We start from the raw sequence: 21,147 nt of genomic DNA, 5'->3' as shown, positions 1-21,147 counted from the left end.
AACAGCTCCTGACCCTGCAGAGCTTGTGGTATAGTAGCCCTGTGACTGTGCACTGAACAAAAGGAAGAATTGCCTTTGCTCCTGATAAGCTGCTTTCCCACGTCTTTGGCCATGCATTTCTCCAGCCTAGAAAATCAAATGTATTAGCTACATCCCTTTTCTATTCTATATCCTGTTCCTTTTCCAAGGTCCAGATTGAACAGAGAGTTCTCCATTAAGCTTTTCATAGTAACCACAATAGTGATGACAGTGAAACATGTATTGAGCACCATGCTAACCTCTCGACAAGGATGCTAACCTCTCGACAAGGATTACATCACTATTTCTCACTGTGTGCTGCGAGCTATTTATGCACAACTCTTTGGCTATTGAATTGGTGGAAACTTTGGGAAGATTTAAAAATATACATAACTTAAAATATTGAATGCCCAGAATCACCAGGATCTGTTAAAGCCTAGAATCTAAAATATAAGGTGGGAAGGAAACAGATTTATATTTAACCATGCATCAGAATTGCTGGGGGAGTTGTGTGTGTGTGTGTGTGTGTGTGTGTGTGTTATTTTAAAGTAGAGATACCTTCTCAAGATTCCAGCTGCAAAGGCACACGCATACATACAGAATTCAGCCCATTCAGATCTAGAGATAATCATAAAGAGCACTTGGTTGTGATTCCATTCTTCTTCTCCTCCCTCCCCCTCCCCCTCCCCCTCCCCTCCCCTCCTCCTCCTCCTCCTCCTCCTCCTCTTCTTCTTTCCTCCTCCTCCTCCTCCTCCTCCTCCTCCTCCTCCTCCTCCTCCTCCTCCTCCTCCTCCTCCTCCTCCTCCTCCTCCTCCTCCTCCTCCTCTTCTTCTTCTTCTTCTTCTTCTTCTTCTTCTTCTTCTTCAGCTGTAAAATTTAAAACATGAATTTAGGAGAAATGTCAACTTATCAATGAGATCTTCCCTGATCACCTTATTTAAAATTTTAACCCATCCCATTCACATTAATGCTTAAGTGGTTTCCACAGAATGTGTCATCTTCTGCTTATTAATTACCTTTCATTTTTCTCCACCGGAGTAGCTTATACCTCCACCCACAAGAATGTCAGCTACATAATGGTGGAGAGTTTTGTCAGCTTTGTTCATTATAGCAGCTACAGCCCCTGCAAGGGTGCCTGGCATAGAGGGGCACTCTTTTTAATTTTTTTTAATTGTAGATGGACACAATACCTTTATTTTATTTATATGTGGTGTTGAGGATCGAACCCAGTGCCTTCCACATGCAAGGCAAGCACTCTACCACTGAGCTACACCCCAGCCCTAGAGGGGCACTCTTTGTCCAATGATAAATACATGAAAGAATTCAAAGGCCAAAGTACCCTTCAGAAATTCAGAACTATTTCCCCTCCTATAAGAAGTGGAAGGCAGTGCTGTATCAGTAAAATATTTTTGGTGGATAGAATCATGGAGCCTCACTGCCTCACAGAGGGCACTGTGTCAGGAGCCTTGCAATATCCAGGCAGTGCCTACTGTGTCTGGGGCCACCTGGTCAACAGCAGGAGTTACACACAAGAGCAAGGCCATGAGGAAGAGCTCTCCTGACCTCAGATGGGTTCAATGAGTGTTTATTAAACATACTCAGCTGTTGGTTTCAGCACTTGTGCATATAACCTGTCTGTATTACAACTTCTGGGATTTGTTCAGGGCCATTTCCTGGTTCCTTCAGATCCCAGCTTTCTGCCACCCATATTGTCTAATTTTTGAACTTTTGAAGAGCAGAGTACTGCTTTCAGTGCCATTTAGTCATTTCCTGCAGCTCTTCGTCTCTTTAGAGTAGCTTTTAAAGTTACTATGATCATTTTGGATATAGGACATTGGATTTCTATTTTTATTCAACTAAATAAATGGAAGCCACAAAACATGCAAGCTGCACTCTTATTCAACTGGAGGTTGGTTTTGAAATGATTCTCTAATTACCTGATGTCTTTCCAAATCAGACAGATCTGAAAGTAAAAAATTTGGAATTAAAGACACAAAAAGACATGAAGCCCCTCTTATAAGAATTAAGGGGAGTAGAGTTTCAAGGAAAATCACCAGGGCTTAGATTCAGACGTGGATCCCAATGACAGCTCTGTCAATTATTAGCCCTGCAAGTTCCACGTTGGGTTGGATAATGGGGCTGTCATCTCAGTTCACAAGCTTCAGGTCTATTGTGTAGAATTATAAATATGGAAATCACAATGAAAACTGCATATATGTCCAACCTAAAAAGCACTCTAATTTTGCTGAACACTGAAGAATGAAGGTGGGTTGGTAAGAAGAGGGAATTTGAAGGCATCTAGCATTAATTTTCCCATCCTTTTTTGCATGGAAGTCCACTTCAGTGAGATGTATTTAGTCAGCTTTTGCTGCATGTCAGTCTCAATGCCTAAGTGGTTTCTAAGCCATCCACATTCATTCTCTTGCTCATTTGTCTGCAGTTCAACTGTACCAGTGGATCCACTCTTCAGTTACAGGTTTGAGAAAAGTAGTTACTGCCTACACCAATGGACACTGTGTGGGGACCAAGAATATCTTTACTCACTCCTGTTACTGAAAACCTGGAGCTGGAATAGGTCTTAACTTTTTTAAATAGAAAAGGAAAAAATAAAATAGTGTCTATGGTGGAAAAATACAACAGAATAATGAAAAAGATACCTATCAAGAGGACTTGTCTAGGTGAGGCTCCTTGGGTGACTTGACTTCAAGGTTGTGGGTTATGTAGGCCGGTTTTCATGCTAATGGTTGTTTCTCATGCAATTCCCATCATTCTGAGACAGATGGCTAATGAAGATGGCTTTTCATGGCAAAGACAAAGTTCAAGAAGGAAACTAATTGATACAAAAGTATTAAGGCCCAAACTTCAATCATATCCTCTAGCACTCCATTGGCCAAAACAGGTCAAATTACTAAGACCAATATCAGAAGGGTTGGGAAGTACATGTCACCATAATGAGGGCTGAGAGTGTGACTTGCTAAATATTAATCTAAACCTTCACAGATGTTCTTTGAATGGGACTATGTTTAAAAGTGCTTGTTAATCTCTTAGAAATTCCCAGTGTATAGGTATATTAAAGGCTCTGGCGAGTCTTGTTCTAAACAAACTTGTTTGATTTCATTTGGCTGAGTGCTTCCCAATTTATGTTTTACCTCTACTTCACAAAGACAATTTTTATTTCATGGAACCAGATTTTTGCTGAATACCCATTGGGAAATTCTGTTTCCAAGTATGGAATTATACAAATATTAAGAGCACTGGTTCTGGATCAGAATTGTGTCTCTGAGTTATTTTAAACACCTGAAATTCTTGGGTAGATAGTAACTTATGGTAGATTGAATTGTGATTCTGGGATTTGGAGATGGATGTACAACTTGGATGGAAGCTGTGATGGGAAAGAAGTAGTTACTAGCAGGTTGAACCAGACAGAATCCAGCTGAGGGTTCTCATTGATAGTTTCTGCACAGTCCTGGTAGAAAATAGCCCACTATCACAGGGTTTGCTTAGGTGATATTGAGGATAAAGCCTCAGGCTGGTGGAAGAAATCATGGATGTGTGATTTGTCAAATTGTTTTTACCTTTTCCCCTTCTAGACATATTTCACAAGTACGTAATAATACCAGGGAACATATTTTGCCATGAAAATAAAGCCTTAAATTGTATAGTGAATGAGAAAAGTTTGATTTGATAGTGTGAATGAAATTTGTTCATTTTATATATCAAGGTGTAGTTAGTCAATGAATTGATTAATATATTAATATAGGATCTATCTCACTTTGGAGATTACAATGCTGTTAAGGAAAATGACACTGAGATCTGAATTGGAGGGAAAGAAGCCCAGAGACGAGGCTAGAAAGAAGAAAAAAGAAAGATACACTGCAAAGGAATCATTCATTAGGGTCAACTAAGGACAAATGAACTTTGTGTTAAAGTATTTTGCTTTGTGGGTTTTAGAAAGAATTGTGTTTGTTTAATACAGATTTATAAAGAATTTTCTTTCCCAGAGGATACATGAAGCAAAGTATTGCTACAGCTTCCACAGAATGTTAGTACATCAGAGCAAGCAGGATTTTGAAGATTATATATCCTAACACTATAATTTTTTAAGAGAGAGAGAGAGAGAGAGAGAGAGAATTTTTAATATTTTATTTTTTAGTTTTCGGCGGACACAACATCTTTGTTTGTATGTGGTGCTGAGGATGGAACCTGGGCCGCACGCATGCAAGGCGAGCGCGCTACTGCTTGAGCCACATCCCCAGCCCTAATTTTTTAAAATCTATTTTTTATTATTAGTTGTTCCAAACATTACAAAGCTCTTAACATATCATATTTCATACATTTGATTCAAGTGAATTATGAACACTATAAATTTAAAAATGAGACAATTAAGCCACAGAGAAGAAAATAAAGCTCAAGATTATTCAGTTGGAAGAGAATAATCTGGAAATGGACCTAGTCTTATAGCTTTCAGTATAGGACACTTTTTATACAACAATATCAGCATTATTAAATAGTAATAATTCTGGAGAATTATTAAGCCAGCCACATCTCTAAGTAGTTTACATGGACTATCCCTTTTCTGCCCCATAATAACCCAATGGGTAGCTATCCCCTTTATATCGATTAGGAAATGGAGACACAGAGAGGTTAAAAACTTGAACCCAAGAATTACCTATAAAGGAGTGATAAGAGATAGGATTCATCATGAAGCAATTTCCAAAACAATGTCTGGCATTCATCAACCTCAGTTCCAGAAATATCCATCTGACAAAAGACAGGAAAATACTTGATATCTCTTCACTTGCTCAAATAGAAAATGGACTTAGAGGAGATATTTTATGCCCCTTTAAAGCTGCTTTCTAAGAAAGAGTGCATATTTCCTCATCTTTAAATCCACCATCCAACTCAACCATCCTCCTCTTCATCTGTTAAATACTAAACTATGACCCCCCCTCCCCAAACAATTGGGTAGAAAGTAGAAGACAATCAGCAGCTTTCATTGCATTCTAAGAACATAACTCCCAGGAACATGGTCCTAAAGTTTTAAGTTCAAAGGAGGAAACTTGATCTTAGTGGGTACTTAATCAGTCAGTTCACTAAAAAATAAATATGTAAGTAAGTAAATAAATGCAGACAAATAGACGAACAAATTTAAAAAAAATAAAATAAACCACTTGAGTGGAAGAATCATATTAGCCATGAAAAGAAGAGGTAGGCCCAAAGAAGTTAGGTTTGGAAGAAGTGAAGTCATAAACCTGCCCTGTAGTTATAGATTTGAGAAAAGGAATCAAGCCACCTGATGGACAAGGAAAACTCCACCCTCCTCACCTACTGAGAACATGGAGAGGAATAACTCTTGCTTTATTCAAGGGGTAGAAAAGAAAAATAAAATATTCCCCACATGCTGTGCAACATTGAAAAGAAACAGCATCAAGAAGACTGGGGGTTGGGCAGAAAAAGAGGTACTTATATGAAAAAAAAAAGCTGCTCTGGGATGCAGAAGAATTTTTAAGAAATAGTTTGGTACATTCAGAAAAGCACAAGAAAAAAAGATGTGGTGCCTACAAACCAGAAGCACAAGGCCTGCCTGGGGTATTGCAAGCTGCAAGGAGACAGGTTGTTAAAGAGCACAGCAATGTAAGATAACAGAGAAGGACTCCTTATCTCTGAAAATAGGCTAAAAAAGAATTCAGGTGTCCAAGTCATCCAATAAGTCCTAATATATAATAAAATTATAAAATACCTATAGCTGAATACCTTCGATTTTCTATCAAAATTTGCTGAAAGTAGCTAAAGCAGAAGAAATGTATAGGTTTGCATACATTTTCTGACAGGAAAAAGCAATACTAAAAAATAAATTAGCAAAGACTGGAAGAAACTATAAAAAGAAAAAAGTAAGCCCCAAACCAAAACTAGGAAGTATATTATGGAACGTAAAGATAAAATTATAGTAAAATAAAACAAAAGAGAGAATAACATCCAAAGGCAATACTTTAAATTTTGACCATAAAAATATTAGCTATAACAAAATAACAAAACAGCTAATATTTAGTACTTACTTGCATTGTTACTAAATTATTAATTTATATTAATTGATCATTTATTTGTCTTAACTCAATGGAGGAGGGCATTATAATTATCCTCATTTACAATAGAGGGAAACAAAGCTAAGTGGCTTATCAAAGCTTATTCGACTAGAAATGCAGAGCCAGAATCTGAACAAGGATATTTGGTTCACTCTCTTTTCTCTCTCTCTCTCTCTCTCTCTGTGTGTGTGTGTATGTGTGTGTGTGTGTGTGTGTGTGTGTGTGTGTGTATGTGTGTGTTTGTGTGCTAGGGATTGAACATATAGGTACTTATAAATGTATAAATAGGCATTTATAGGTATAAATACCTATAGGTATTTATAAATGTATCAATGTTAAGAATGTGCCGTAGCAGTGAGCAACACTCCCAGCCCCTGTTTCATTCTTAAATAAGACAGAAAGCCTCCAGCAAGGCTGATAAGAAAAGAAGACATGAATAAGCAAAATGTACAATAAAAAGGAAAAGGAAAAATGAGAATATTTTGAATAGCTAGCTTATATTTAATAAATGTGTGAGGAATATGTTAGTTTTCTAGGGCTACCAAAATGAAATATCACAGACCACGTGGCCTATGCAACAGAAATTTATTTTTCACAGTTCTGGAGGTGTTAGGTCTAAGATCAAGGTGCCTGTAGGTTTGGTTTTCCTGAGGCTCTCTCCTTGGTTTGCAGAAGCCCTGCTAACAGCATCCTCAGCATCCTCATGTGCTCTTTTCTCCTTGTGCAGGCACATCTGCTGCTAAATTTCTTTGTGTGGCAGATCTCCTTATTTTATAAAGGACACAGGTCTACGCTAAAGGCCTCATTTTAACTTAATCATTTATTTGAAGAACTTATCTCTAAACATATGTTTGTTTACCTGAAATGCCAGGCAGAAGTTTAATATTAAAGATGTCAGAAACTACTTGATTTAAGTTCTTGATTTCAAACAAATTGAGTGCAAATTACAGGTATGCCACTTAAAATTTAACTTTGAGCAATTTACTTAACTCCCCTGAGTCTCAATGTCCTCAACCATAAAATACTTCTTCATCTTTAAAGCCAGGAGGAATAATGATAAAATTCAAAGCAGTCAGTACATATTAATATTATATAAACTATGTAACAAATTATTGCTAAATGTTCACTATGAGTCACACATTGCACTAGGCTAAATGCCTTAAGTCTATTATTTTTTCTTTTTATCATTATGTGAACTAAGTGCTGTGATTCTATCTACTTCCAAATAAAGAAAAAGGTATAGGCCAGAGAGGAGGGAGCCAGACTGAAACACATTGGCAGGTTTCTAAGTCAGCATTAAAACCCTGGTGTTTGTTGCTTCCCTCTGTTGCCATCCAGAGTATTGCCTGTCAGATGATCTTCAAGGTTGTTTACATAAATCCTTTATTGCATCACAGGCAGAGACACACACATATACTCAGAGAGATCAGCCCATTTCCCTTTCTGATTAGAAGTGGTGTCATTTCTCAGTATTGTTCTAAAAACAGATTAGTCACAATAGATCCTATAGTGCTTCTATTACGGATTTGTACAGTCAGCCTACAACATGGCTTATAAAAATGTTCTTTCAGAGCCACGGTGGCTCTCTTTGAACATTTGCACAATGTCTTTAGTACAGAGAGTACATCTATGAAGATCAAGGATGGGGAATAACGTAATGAAGCCTATTGGGAAGCCCTCTCTGCGGTCAACTGTAGTTTCAGATGTTGTCATTCTGTTTCTGAACTCCATTCTGTGAAGCTCCATTTTGGAATCAGAGTGGTTTTTTTTGTTTGGTTGGGTTTTTGTTTGTTTGTTTGTTTTTGTTTTTAATTGTAGACGGACACAATACCTTTATTTTTATGTGGAGCTGAGGATCAAATCCAGTGCCTCACACATTTTAGGCAGATGCTCTGTTACTGAGCTACAGCCCCAGCCCCTGGAATCATGGAGTTTAAAGAGACTAGCAAATGCTTTAGTTCCATCTTCTCCCCCATGCTAGAATCACTTCAACACTATTCTTGATAGTTACTGCCACTTGCTGTGGTTGAGGAGCTAGGTAAAGCATCCTTGAATCTTCCATTTTATTTCTGGAGTCCATCAGTGGTTGCATAGTTCTTTTTTTCTGTCATTTTCATTCTCGATCTGAGTTCTGCCTTCAAAACAGCATAGAATAAATACTAATCTCTTCTCAAGCATGAATTCCATGTGTCGAGAGACCACATATTATAAGGAAACAGATAAATAAGTGGTTGAATGAATAACTTCTGAATGGCTGCTTTAGGCAGTAATGGTTCTAACATTTACCCTGCCACACTTGGCTACAACTGGTTTGACTAAGGGTAAACATCTGATTTAGTCTGGGCCAATCAGATTCATTTCTTGGGGAATTTGGAATTAGACCTATTTCTGGGGAAATGAGTGGAAAGTTGGGACGTTGAAGCTGGAAGTAAGGACAAAACTAGACACCACTCAAAGTTCCTGGCAGAACCAAGAGATTCTTTACACAGATTCAAAACACAGGTGAGAAACACTCTGGGAGAGTGAGGTGACCGTGGACCTGATTGTTTCCCTGCCTGTGGCTCCAATTTCCATGAGGGTCAGGTGTTCTTCATGTCTGTGAGAGTAATTATTATCTTCCCCAGAGGGACAGTTACACACAAATGCTTTGAATGGAGTTGGCCTAGGTTAGTTCTGTTCCTTACAATCAAGCTATCACTGAAAAAGACAGTTTGTTCAACCTAACATAACAGTAATTCTTTTTTTTTAATTTTATATGCATATTTAGTTGTTGATGGACCTTTATTTATTTTTTTGTATGTGGCATTGAGGATTGAACCCAGTGCCTCACACATGCTAGGCAAGTGCTCTACCACTAAGCTACAACCCCAACCCATATAACAGTAATTCTTGACTCATGCTCTGGGCACAGAAAACTAAAACACTAAGTCCCCCCACCCCCGAAATAAGAATTTGTGCTAAGACAACTGTATAATAGATTTTGGGTAAAGTTTACTCAGTCACAAAATTGTTCAGCAACAAGGTATTAAAAAGCTCAAGTCACGTCGCTTTTTGTGGCCAATGCAGATCTTTATCTCTAATAATTTTCCCTTTCTTACTTCTTATCTAGGAGAATAAAAATAAACAGGCTACTAATACCAAGCCCCTGAGCAATGGTAAGTAAATAAAAGTTAATTAGCTTTGAGAGTGGGCAGGAGGGACAAGGCAGTGCTCTAAGAACCTGATTTTTACCACATCCATTTTGAATGCAGAGAGAACGTTTTGCTTATTGTGTGTTTCCCTCTTAAGTTCTTGGTTGCCAAATGTGTGGTAAGTAAATATTGGATACCTGGTTATATGTATGGTTTTAGGCATATGTATGTATACGGAGATTTCATATAAGTTTCATCTAAACCTAAGTATATGTACACACACACACCATAACTAATCCAACGAGAGTCAATTTATTTTTATTTATTATTTTTTATAAATAAATGTGATTGCATGTACAGACCAGCAGATATATTGGTAATCTCAATCTCTGATTCATACATTTTGAGTAAAACTGTAGGCTAACCTTGTCTATTCACGAGGATTTTAATTCATCTCCTCTATCCCACCCTTTACTTAAACCAAACATTCAGATACACATTTCCTAGTTGCTTTTCTGCAGTTCTAGTTTGTGTGGGATCCCCGTTGCCCCCATTACTTTTGGGTTCAACTTCAGGGATGACAAGGGACATGATGAAGAAGCACATTTTTTTCCATATTCCAAATGCCAGTGCAGTTTTCACTTGGTGCAAATTCATTTTAATTACCAATAGAGTTATTGTGAGAGTTAAAAGAATTTATGTCTGTAAAACACTTTGCATAGTCCGCGGTACTTAGTAAGTGCTCAATAGTGATTGTTTCTAGCACTGTTTCAATTGTTGGAGGATTCTGATGTCCATGCCCTCAAAGAGAAATGTAGAAAATGATTTGTGAAGTACAGGATTAAGGCCAGAAGAAGAATTTTTAAAAGAATTATACGTTTTCTGTTCCTACTGATGTTAGTTTAAAATGCTATTATTATTATTATTTTTGGTGATAACACTATTTATTTAGAGCTCTATCCTGCACTTTCTTGTGAGGACAATCCCAAGCTTCTTTTTCTGTGAGAGCAAATTCCCTTGTGCTTCTTAAATTTTTGTTTTCTTGGTGTAAAGTCTGTTTTCCCTAATTCACTGTGGGCTTCATGAACTTTTCCCCTTTCAATCCTAGTTGTTTCAATCTGGGCTGTGGCAGGAATGGTATTTAGAGAAAAGAGATATGAGAAATGGCAGCTCTTTAAGATAAACATATTTTAAGACCCCAGACACTTTTATAATAAATTTTCATTCCTTCTTAGACACTTTGTAAGAAAATGGCCTATTTTGTGTATTTTTACTCTTGGAATTAGGAACAAGTTCTTACCAGCCAGCTGCTGTGCCTTTGAAGGCTGAAATGCTTGTGTTTTGGTCTCCACCCTCTTGGATGACTTGTAGAAATACCTTCCAAGCACCTTCCTATGAGAGTTTCCTCGGATTTGAATGAAGAATTAGAAAGGACTGAGGCTACATAATGTCATAAGTGAATATAATTTATATTTGTGGGAAACCCAATCAAACTCACAGGGGAGGCTGAGGAATGTGGATGCCCATAGATTTTAAATAACAGGATAGAATACTATTTGGAAAACAAGGGATTGGATGGATCTTGGGTTGGATGTTGATCACAACATTGTATCTCCAAAATGAACACTGTTGGCTGAGCAATATATAGTTGTGTATATGGTTATGTAATGTGCTTCCATTTACTTGCCACACACCCACCCCAAAGGCCAGTCTGTGTGTTTTACTTACTTTGTACCCTGCTCCTCAGGTCTGAGTCCCTGTTGACAGGGAGATCAGCCTGGCCTCAAGAACATGTTCTGTTAGTTCAGATGTGAAGTGGTTAATGTTTTTTTATATACTTAAATTTCTTTATGGTAAATTGTAGAGACAATTATTTTACTGTATTCCCAGAATATACCAAGGGAATCAAAGAACTCTAACAAGAGACCTAATTTTCAGTTAATATGTCTGTGGCTAGGTTGTAAAACTTCAAAAAAATCTCAAGTTCTCATGTTACCCTGAAGCAAGAAATGAAATTTCTTAGTAAATATGTCACTAAATAACTATTGGTAAGTGACTATTAAAATAACCTACATCATCCTTTATCTGTGCTTTAGTTTAAGATGTGAACAGAATTATGATTAGATTTATCAATACAATTAATTTACTGTCTAAGATTTTGTCTTCTAGGAGAGAGCTCTTTGTTCTCTACCTGGGGAACCTCTGTCTCTCTATGGTGTAAAAAGGAAACATCTTTTTTAGAAAATAGTCAGATATTTCGGTAAGGAGTATGTAGATCATCTTCATTATTGTATCATCCATCAGGGCAGAGATGGAAACATTGCGAGCTGGGAACATTGAGTTTCATTTTTACCGGTATCTTTGCCTTTTAGAAGGTATTTGTTAGGAGTACTTAAAGTAAAATGGATTGCTTCAAAAATTGTGAGACGAGCTATAGGGCAGCTTTTCAATTTAATTACCTTTTTTGTTTGTTTTATATTTGCTACTGAGAAAAACCGAGTAACACCTAAGTTATCCATTTTTTGAAATATCCAAGTTGCTTAGAATTCTGTTAGGTTAGCTAAGAACACTGTTTCTAATCATCCCAAAATGTATAGCTAGATAATTCAATTTCTTTTTTTTTTTTTTAGAGAGAGAATTTTTTTTTTATTGGTTGTTCACAACATTACAAAGCTCTTGACATATCATATTTCATACATTAAATTGAAGTGGGTTATGAACCCCCAATTTTACCCCAAATGCAGATTGCAGAATCACGTCGGTTACACATCCACAATTTTACATAATGCCCTATTAGTAACTGTTGTATTCTGCTACCTTTCCTATCCCCTACTATCCCCCCTCCCCTCCCCTCCCATCTTCTCTCTCTACCCCATCTACTGTAATTCATTTCTCTCCTTGTTTATTTTCCCATTCCCCTCACAATCTCTTATATGTAATTTTGTATAGCAATGAGGGTCTCTCTTCATTTCCATGCAATTTCCCTTTTCTCTCCCTTTCCCTCCCATCTCATGTCTCTGTTTAATGTTAATCTTTTCTTCCTGCTCTTCCTCCCTGCTCTGTTCATAGTTGCTCTCATTATATCAAAGAAGACATTTGGTATTTGTTTTTTAGGGATTGGCTAGCTTCACTAAGCATAATCTGCTCTAGTGCCATCCATTTCCCTGCAAATTCTATGATTTTGTCATTTTTTATTGCTGCATAGTACTCCATTATGTATAGATGCCACATTTTTTTTATCCATTCATCTATTGAAGGGCATCTGGGTTGGTTCCACAGTCTAGCTATTGTGAATTGTGCTGCTATGAACATCAATGTAGCAGTATCCCTGTAGCATGCTCTTTTAAGGTCTTCAGGGAATAGTCCAAGAAGGGCAATAGCAGGGTCAAATTGTGGTTCCATTCCCAGCTTTCCCAGGAATCTCCAAACTGCTTTCCAAATTGGCCGCACCAATTTGCAGTCCCACCAGCAATGTACAAGTGAACCCTTTTCTCCACATCCTCGCCAGCACTTGTTGTTGTTTGACTTCATAATGGCTGCCAATCTTACTGGAGTGAGATGGTATCTTAGGGTGGTTTTGATTTGCATTTCTCTGACTGCTAGAGATGGTGAGCATTTTTTCATGTACTTGTTGATTGATTGTATATCCTCATCTGAGAAGTGTCTGTTCAGGTCCTTGGCCCATTTGTTGATTGGGTTATTTGTTATCTTATTGTCTAATTTTTTGAGTTCTTTGTATACTCTGGATATTAGGGCTCTATCTGAAGTGTGAGGAGTAAAAATTTGTTCCCAGGATGTAGGCTCCCTATTTACCTCTCTTATTGTTTCTCTTGCTGAGAAAAAACTTTTTAGTTTAAGTCAGTCCCATTTGTTGATTCTTGTTACTAACTCTTGTGCTATGGGTGTCCTATTAAGGAATTTGGAGCCCGACCCCACAATATGTAGATCGGAGCCAACTTTTTCTTCTATCAGACGCAGAGTCTCTGATTTGATACCAAGCTCCTTGATCCATTTTGAGTTAACTTTTGTGCATGGCGAGAGAAAGGGATTCAGTTTCATTTTGTTGCATATGGATTTCCAGTTTTCCCAACACCATTTGTTGAAGATGCTATCCTTCCTCCATTGCATGCTTTTAGCCCCTTTATCAAATATAAGATAGTTGTAACTTTGTGGATTAGTCTCTGTATCCTCTATTCTGTACCATTGGTCCACCCGCCTGTTTTGGTACCAGTACCATGCTGTTTTTGTCACTATTGCTCTGTAATATAGTTTGAAATCTGGTATGGCTATACCGCCTGATTCACACTTCCTGCTTAGAATTGCTTTTGCTATTCTGAGTCTTTTATTTTTCCATATGAATTTCATGATTGCTTAGTCTATTTCTACAAGAAATGCTGTTGGGATTTTGATTGGCATTGCATTAAACCTATAGAGAACTTTTGGTAATATCGCCATTTTGGTGATGTTAGTTCTGCCTATCCATGAACAGGGTATATTTTTCCATCTTCTAAGATCTTCTTCTACTTCTCTCTTTAGGGTTCTGTAGTTTTCATTGTATAAATCTTTCACCTCTTTTGTTAGGTTGATTCCCAAGTATTTTATTTTTTTTGAGGATATTGTGAATGGAGTGTTTTTCCTCATTTCCGTTTCAGAAGTTTTGTTGCTAATATACAGAAATGCCTTTGATTTATGCGTGTTGATTTTATATCCTGCCACATTTCTGAATTCATTTATTAGTTCTAGTAGTTTCTTTGTAGACCCTTTTGGGTTTTCTAGGTATAGAATCATGTCATCTGCAAATAGTGATAATTTAAGTTCTTCTTTTCCTATTTTTATGCCTTTAATTTCTTTCGTCTGTCTAATTGCTCTGGCCAGTGTTTCGAGAACTATATTGAATAGAAGTGCTGATAGAGGGCATCCCTGTCTTGTTCCAGATTTTAGAGGGAATGCCTTTAACTTTTGTCCATTCAGAATGATGCTAGCCTGAGGCTTAGCATAGATAGCTTTTACAATGTCAAGGTAAGTTCCTGTTATCCCTAGTTTTTCTAATGTTTTGAACATAACGGGATGCTGTACTTTGTCGAATGCTTTCTCTGCATCTATCGAGATGATCATATGGTTCTTATCTTTAAGTCTATTGATGTGGTGAATAACATTTATTGACTTCCATATATTGAACCATCCTTGCATCCCAGGGATGAATCCTACTTGATCATGGTGCACAATTTTTTTGATGTGATTTTGTATTCGATTCGCCAGAATTTTATTGAGGATTTTTGCATCTAGGTTCATTAGAGATATTGGTCTGTAGTTTTCTTTCTTTGAGGTGTCTTTGTCTGGTTTCGGAATCAGGGTGATGTTGGCCTCATAGAATGAATTTGGAAGAGCTCCCTCTTTTTCTATTTCCTGAAATAACTTGAAAAGTATTGGTACTAATTCTTCTTTAAAGGTTTTGTAAAACTCCGCTGTATACCCATCCGGTCCTGGGCTTTTCATGGTTGGTATTCTTTTGATGGCTTCTTCAATTTCATCCATTGATATTGGTCTGTTCAAATTGTGTGTATCCTCCTGACTCAGTCAGGGCAAATCATATGACTTAAGAAATTTATCGATGTCTTCACTATCTTCTATTTTATTGGAATATAGGTTTTCAAAATAATTTCTAATTGTCTTCTGTATTTCTGTAGCATCTGTTGTGATATTGCCTTTTTCATCCCGTATGTTAGTAATTTGAGTTCTCTCTCTTCTTCTCTTCGTTAGCATGGCTAAAGGTCTGTCGATCTTGTTTATTTTTTCGAAGAACCAACTTTTAGTTTTGTTAATTTTTTCAATAGTTTCTTTTGTTTCAATTTCATTGATTTCCGCTCTGATTTTAATTATTTCTTGCCTTCTGCTACATTTGCTGTTGTTTTGCTCTTCCTTTTCTAGGGCTTTGAGATGAAGTGTGAGCTCATTTATTTGTTGGTTTTTTTCTTTTTTTGAGGAATGACCCCCAGGCAATGAATTTTCCTCTTAAAACTGCTTTCATTGTGTCCCATAGATTCCGATATGTTGTGTCTGTATTTTCATTTATCTCTAAGAATTTTTTGATTTCCTCCTTTATGTCTTCTGTAACCCATTGATCATTCAGTAACATATTGTTCATTTTCCATGTGATGTAGGATTTTTCCTTCCTTCTTTTATCATTGATTTCCAGTTTCATTCCATTATGATCAGATAAAATGCATGGTATTATCTCCACCCCTTTATATTTACTGAGGGTTGCCCTATGACATAATATATGGTCTATTTTTGAGAAGGATCCATGTGCTGCTGAGAAAAAAGTATATCCATTTGATGATGGTTGATATATTCTATATATGTCAGTTAAGTCTAGGTTATTGATTGTGATTTTGAGTTCTATAGTTTCTTTATTCAACTTTTGTTTGGAGGATCTGTCCAATGGTGAGAGAGGTGTGTTGAAGTCACCCATAATTATTGTGTTGTGGTCTATTTGATTCTTGAACTTGAGGAGAATTTGTTTTATGAATGTCGCAGCACCATTATTTGGTGCATAAATATTGATAATTGTTATGTCTTGTTGGTGAATGGTTCCTTTTCACAGTATATAATGTCCTTATTTATCCCTTTTGATTAACTTAGTCTTGAAGTCGATTTTATTCGATATGAGGATGGCCACCCCTGCTTGCTTACGAGGACCGTGTGCGTGGTATATTTTTTCTCATCCTTTCACCTTCAGCCTGTGTATGTCTTTTCCAATCAGATGTGTCTCCTGGAGGCAGCATATTGTTGGATTTGTTTTCTTAATCAATGATACCAGTCTATGTCGCTTTATTGGAGAGTTTAAACCATTAACATTCAGAGTTACTATTGATATATGGTTTGTACTTCCAGCCATGTTTGATTATTTATCCTTTTTTTAAAAAAATTTAGTTTGTTTCTCCATGATTATCTTTCCCCTCGCCCTCTGTCTTTACCGAGGCACTTCCCACTGATGGTTTTGGTTACTGTTTTTCATTTCTTCCTCGTGTAGTGTTTTGCTCAAAATGCTTTGCAATGCTGGTTTTCTGGCTGCAAATTCTTTTAACTTTTGTTTATCATGAAAGATTTTTATTTCGTTGTCATACCTGAAGCTTAATTTTGCTGGATACAGAATTCTTGGTTGGCATCCATCGTCTTTCAGTGTTTGAAATACATTGTTCCATGACCTTCTTGCTTTCAGTGTCTGTGATGAAAAATCCGTTGTTAACCTTATTGGTTTACCCCTGAATGTAATCTGTCTCCTTTCTCTTGTAGCTTTTAATATTTTCTCTTTGTTCTGTATGTTGGATATCTTCATAACAATGTGTCTTGGCGTTGGTCTACTGTGATTTTGTGTGCTCGGTGTCCTGTATGCATCTTCAATTTGTATATCTGTTTCCTTTTTTATTTCTGGAAAGTTTTCTGTAATTATTTCATTCAGCAGGTTACTCATTCCCTTGGTTTGAATCTCTGTACCTTCTTCTATCCCGATGACTCGTAAGTTTGGTTTTTTTATGTTATCCCATAACTCTTGGATGTTTTTCTCGTGATTTTTTTACCAGTCTTTCTGAGTTGGCTAGACTCTTTTCAAGATGATATATTTTGTCTTCATTATCTGACGTTCTGGCTTCTACTTGCTCCACTCTGTTAGTGATATTCTCAATTGAGTTTTTAATTTGGTTTATCGTTTCCTTCATTTCTAGAATTATTGTTTGATTATTTTTTATAATCTCTATCTCCTGATAAAGATGCTTAACTTCTTCTTTTATCTGTTTATGTAATTCATTCTCAATGTGTTCTTTCGCTGCTTGAATTTGCTGTCTCGTATCCTCTTTAAGGTTCCATTCCATCTGTCTAAGGTGTTCCTTGAGTTCTTTATATGACCATTTTTCTGATGACTCTAGGTCCTCCTGAATATTTAGGCTGTCCTGCATTGTTTGTACTCCTTTTCTTCCTTGCTTTTTGAAGCTGCTCATGTTACTTCTTGTTCTGTTTGACTGCTGAGTTACTGTTTACTCCTATAAATTTATTTGATGCTTGGGAGGAAAGGTATTAGAAGGGAAGGGAAGAAGTCACTAAAGAGAATGAGAGTAAGCAGGTAGAATTCAAGGAAGGGGGGATAAGATAATTGAAAAGAAATGAAAAGACAAAAGAAGAAAAAAAAAGGAAATAAAAAAAGAAAAAAATTTAAAAAATAATAAAAAAAAATTAAAATTAAAATTAGAAGAAAAAAATTAAAAAAATTGTTAAAAAAATTAAAAAAACAACAAGAAAGAAAAATGAAAATGAAAGAAAAACCCAAATCAAAAAAAAGAGAAAAGAGAAAAGAAAAAAGAAAAAAAGAGATTAAAAAAACCCCCAAAACTAAAATGCAGTCTTAGAGTTTGATTAACTTCTCTTCCAGTAGGTGGCGCTGTGCCCACCAGGCCAAGTTTCTCCTGTCAATATGTGGGAACCAATCACTGTGCAGCAGCTCATCCCAGACTGGGCAAGTCTCCAATCCTGAGTGCCTAGGGCCTCCTCTTGTGTCTAGTCACTTCCCAGTTTTCCTCTAGCCAGACCCCTCTCACGGGTGCCGCTCACCACAATACTGGCTACACGCCAGGTCTGCTGCTCCTGGGAGCCCTGTTTTCATGAACGACTGGGCACACTCTTCCAGTTTGCCATTCCCTCAGACCCTAAGTTTGTAGAGTTTGGGGCTGAGAATCCTCAGTGAATTTTACTTGCCCTCTGGTAGCCACGCCCCCGGTAGCTGGTGCAAGAGACCTCAGCTGTCAGCACTGGTGGGAGCGGTAGTTCCGCGCCACGTCTGATTTCCTCGGGCTGGCTATCATGGGACAGCTGGGAGGGGCCCTTAAGGTTTCCCTGATGTGTGGAGAGCGAAGGCTAGGGAATTACACACCTGTAGTCGCAGGTTTCAATGAAGTTATCTCCTCCGCCGCAGTCTGATGATGTCAGTTCTCTGCCATGGTGGTATCTCTTGCAAATGGCGACAGTTCGTTTCCCTTTGCCGGGTGACCAATGCAACGGGTGGGTCCTTACTGTCTCTCCCAAGCCCCGTTTCAAACCTGTGGCCACTACCTATGAAGGCTCGGTAGGCATTTACCTCCGTAGGATGAGAAGGGCTGACCAGTTGTTTCAGCCGGATGGATTAGTGCTGAGTCACAGCTGTTTGTCTGTGGGAAGCAGGCAAACGGGAGCTTGAATTCAGCCAATCCGGGCTCAGTGTGTGTTCTGAGAGGCCCAGACTGTTCGCCCCAGATCCACGTCAGCTCAGCATTGCCTAGTGATCCTGAGCAAACAGATTTAGGTTGTTTCCGACTCCCTATGCCTGCACAGCTGAAGAGGTCAGAGACTTGATCTCTCTGCGCCCGCCGCCATTTGGAATCCGCTAGATAATTCAATTTCTTGTCAATTATAATCTCCTTATTGTACTCCTTTCTGTATTGTGGGTATTTCCCAACTCAATTCTAGTTTATACCTCCAATGAGAAGGATTAACAATAAAAAGCCTTTCCTATGCACAGGTTGGGGTAGAAGACCCATGATCTTCCCCTACCCCATCTTCAATGCTCCCAGACCCCAAACTTCAAAATCATGTATTATTTCTCCCCTTTTGATCTAATATTAAATCATATTGAATTTGTTTCAACAATACTTTTCTATTTATTTCTCATTGTTCATTACCATTGCTATAGCCTTAGCTTAGATCCTCCTAATTAATTCATTAGTGTTTTTTTGATTTGTTAACTCAGCAAATAAGTGCTATTCATCTATACCTACTAGATACTAAGTATTAGTAACTGAATACCAGCAATAATCAAGCTGAAACTCACATTAGGCATAATCTTCTTATCTAGTCACAGAAAAAGTCTTTAAATACATTTTTATGTATTATATCTCCCTATTCAAATGCATTAAAAACATATTACCAGATTAATTTTATTTATTGCTGTATTCTGACCTGAGAGACCCTAATGGTATCATCCTCATCTTTTTTCCAGCGTTATTTTTCTTACATTTTAGATCAATGCATCTGCTAGGTATGCATTACCACATTCTCTAGACTTTCCTTAGCTTTACTGGGCATGTCATTTTTATCATATGGAAATGCTGTTTTGTACGTCTCATGTTCAAAATGCATCTCTTTTTTTTTTCCTTGTATACTGAACAGTTTAGTAATCTGAAAGCTGAGATTATGATGCTAAATTTTAAACTGGAGAATGTAACACAAAACAGAGAAAGACTGGAAACAGAAAAATACAGATCACTTCACAAATTTACATGTTGTTCTTGTGCAGGGCCATGCCAATCCTCTGTGTATCACTCCAATTTTATTATATATGCTGCCAAAGCAAGCACACTTTTTTTTTTTTTTGCTACAAGGATTGATCCCAGGGGCACTTAAACCACTGAGCACCACTGACCTTGTTTATTTTTTAATTTTGATACAGGGTCTGGCTAAGTTGCTTAGGACCTCACTAAGTTGCTGAGGCTGCCCTTGAACTTGTGATCTTATTGCCTCAGCCTCCCAAATTGCTGGGAATTACAGAAATGTGCCACTATGCCCAGCCTATTTTTAAAGTTCATGTTAACTGTCACTTTTTCCAGGAAGCTTTTCTTGATCTTCCTCCTTCCATCTGGGCAGATCCTTGTCGGTTGTTGTCCTGCATCAACCCTTGCTATCTAACACCAACTCTGTACCTACTCATCATGAAATCCTTGTCTTGCAACTTGAAGAGGGAGCCAGAGATGCCCAAAACAGTTGGCAATTGCTCTGTATTTCCTCTTATTGCTGGAATGCTCTTGTGCTCTGCCAATAACTTTGTCCATCTCTGTCCTCTTTTCTCTGAACTTTCATACAAATTCTGGTGTTTTCTTGCATTTTATAATTGATTTTCCTGAATGGATTTTGAACTGACTTCTCTGTTTTTTCCAAACTGGATATTCTTGGTTGAAAATTTGCTTTTCTTCCATTCCCCAGAATCCAGTCTTGCCTGGGGCCAGGTCAATGCCAGACTTTCCCTGTCTTTTTCTCCAACAGAGTAGGGTGGTTGACAAACTTATCTTCAGCTGGACGTGGTGGTGCATGCCTGTAATCCCATCAGCTTGCAAGGCTGATGCAGGAGGATCATGAGTTCAAAGCCAGCCTCAGCAACTTAGTGTGGCTCCAAGCAACTCAGTGAGACCCTTTCTCAAAGTAAAATACAAAAAAAAAAAAAAAAGGGAGGGGGCTGGGGATGTGGCTCAGTGGTTAAGCACCCCTGGTTTCAATTCCTGGTACCAAAAAGGAAAAAAAAATATTATCTTCACTTACATTTTTCTCTTTATATTTAAATTAAAATTTTAATAGTGATAAAATACATATAAAATTTAGCACTTCGACCATTTTAAGTGTACAGTTCAGGGGTGTTAAGTCTGTTTACAATGTTGTGCAACCAATCACCTGAACTTTTTTCATCTAGCAACCTTTTTTACATTGTTTAAATGGCCACTTACTTGTTGGTTTGTTAGATTGAAAGTCTCCTGAAGTTAGAGCAGAGTTCTTGATTTCGTCATCTCTTATTGACTGTCTGGCATAACCAATAATTGCTTCATGAAATTGAATTGTTTTCTCCAGGTTCTTTTCTAATGTGTTCTCTGCAGGGACTTTGTTTTGCTAGAAGACCTAGATTCTGCTGTCAATGAAACAGTGCACATCTTGAAAACATTTCCACTTATGCAAGCAAGGGAGATGAATCAACCGAGTTTGAGGCTGGTGTAAGGGGTTGGTTGCCTCTGCTTTGGAGATTTTGGCTTTTGACTTCACTTTGACATGGTGCTGGTGCTGTTTTTGTTCTGGGAGGTGGGGCAGTGCTGCTTGATTTATTTTAAGAAGGCAGAAAGCCAGGAACA

At 37.6% G+C, this 21,147-nt stretch overlaps 1 protein-coding gene across 3 annotated transcripts in view; it reads left to right on the top strand.

Annotated features, from left to right (window-relative positions):
• The window catches only part of LEPR (leptin receptor), a gene marked incomplete at its 3' end in the record, with an annotated part of 187,561 nt that overhangs the window by 32,954 nt on the left and 133,460 nt on the right, over positions 1-21,147 (top strand). For all 3 annotated transcript variants that reach the window (XM_081305679.1, XM_081305678.1, XM_081305680.1), the window contains exon 5: positions 9,211-9,256. The remainder of the gene's footprint in view (positions 1-9,210; positions 9,257-21,147) is intronic.

The sequence above is a fragment of the Spermophilus citellus genome (assembly GCF_964194105.1).
Source record: "Spermophilus citellus genome assembly, chromosome: 9".
In the NCBI taxonomy this organism is placed as follows: Eukaryota; Metazoa; Chordata; class Mammalia; order Rodentia; family Sciuridae; genus Spermophilus; species Spermophilus citellus.
Note: the sequence above shows the minus strand (reverse complement) of the source record. Positions and strands in the feature narration are given on the sequence as shown.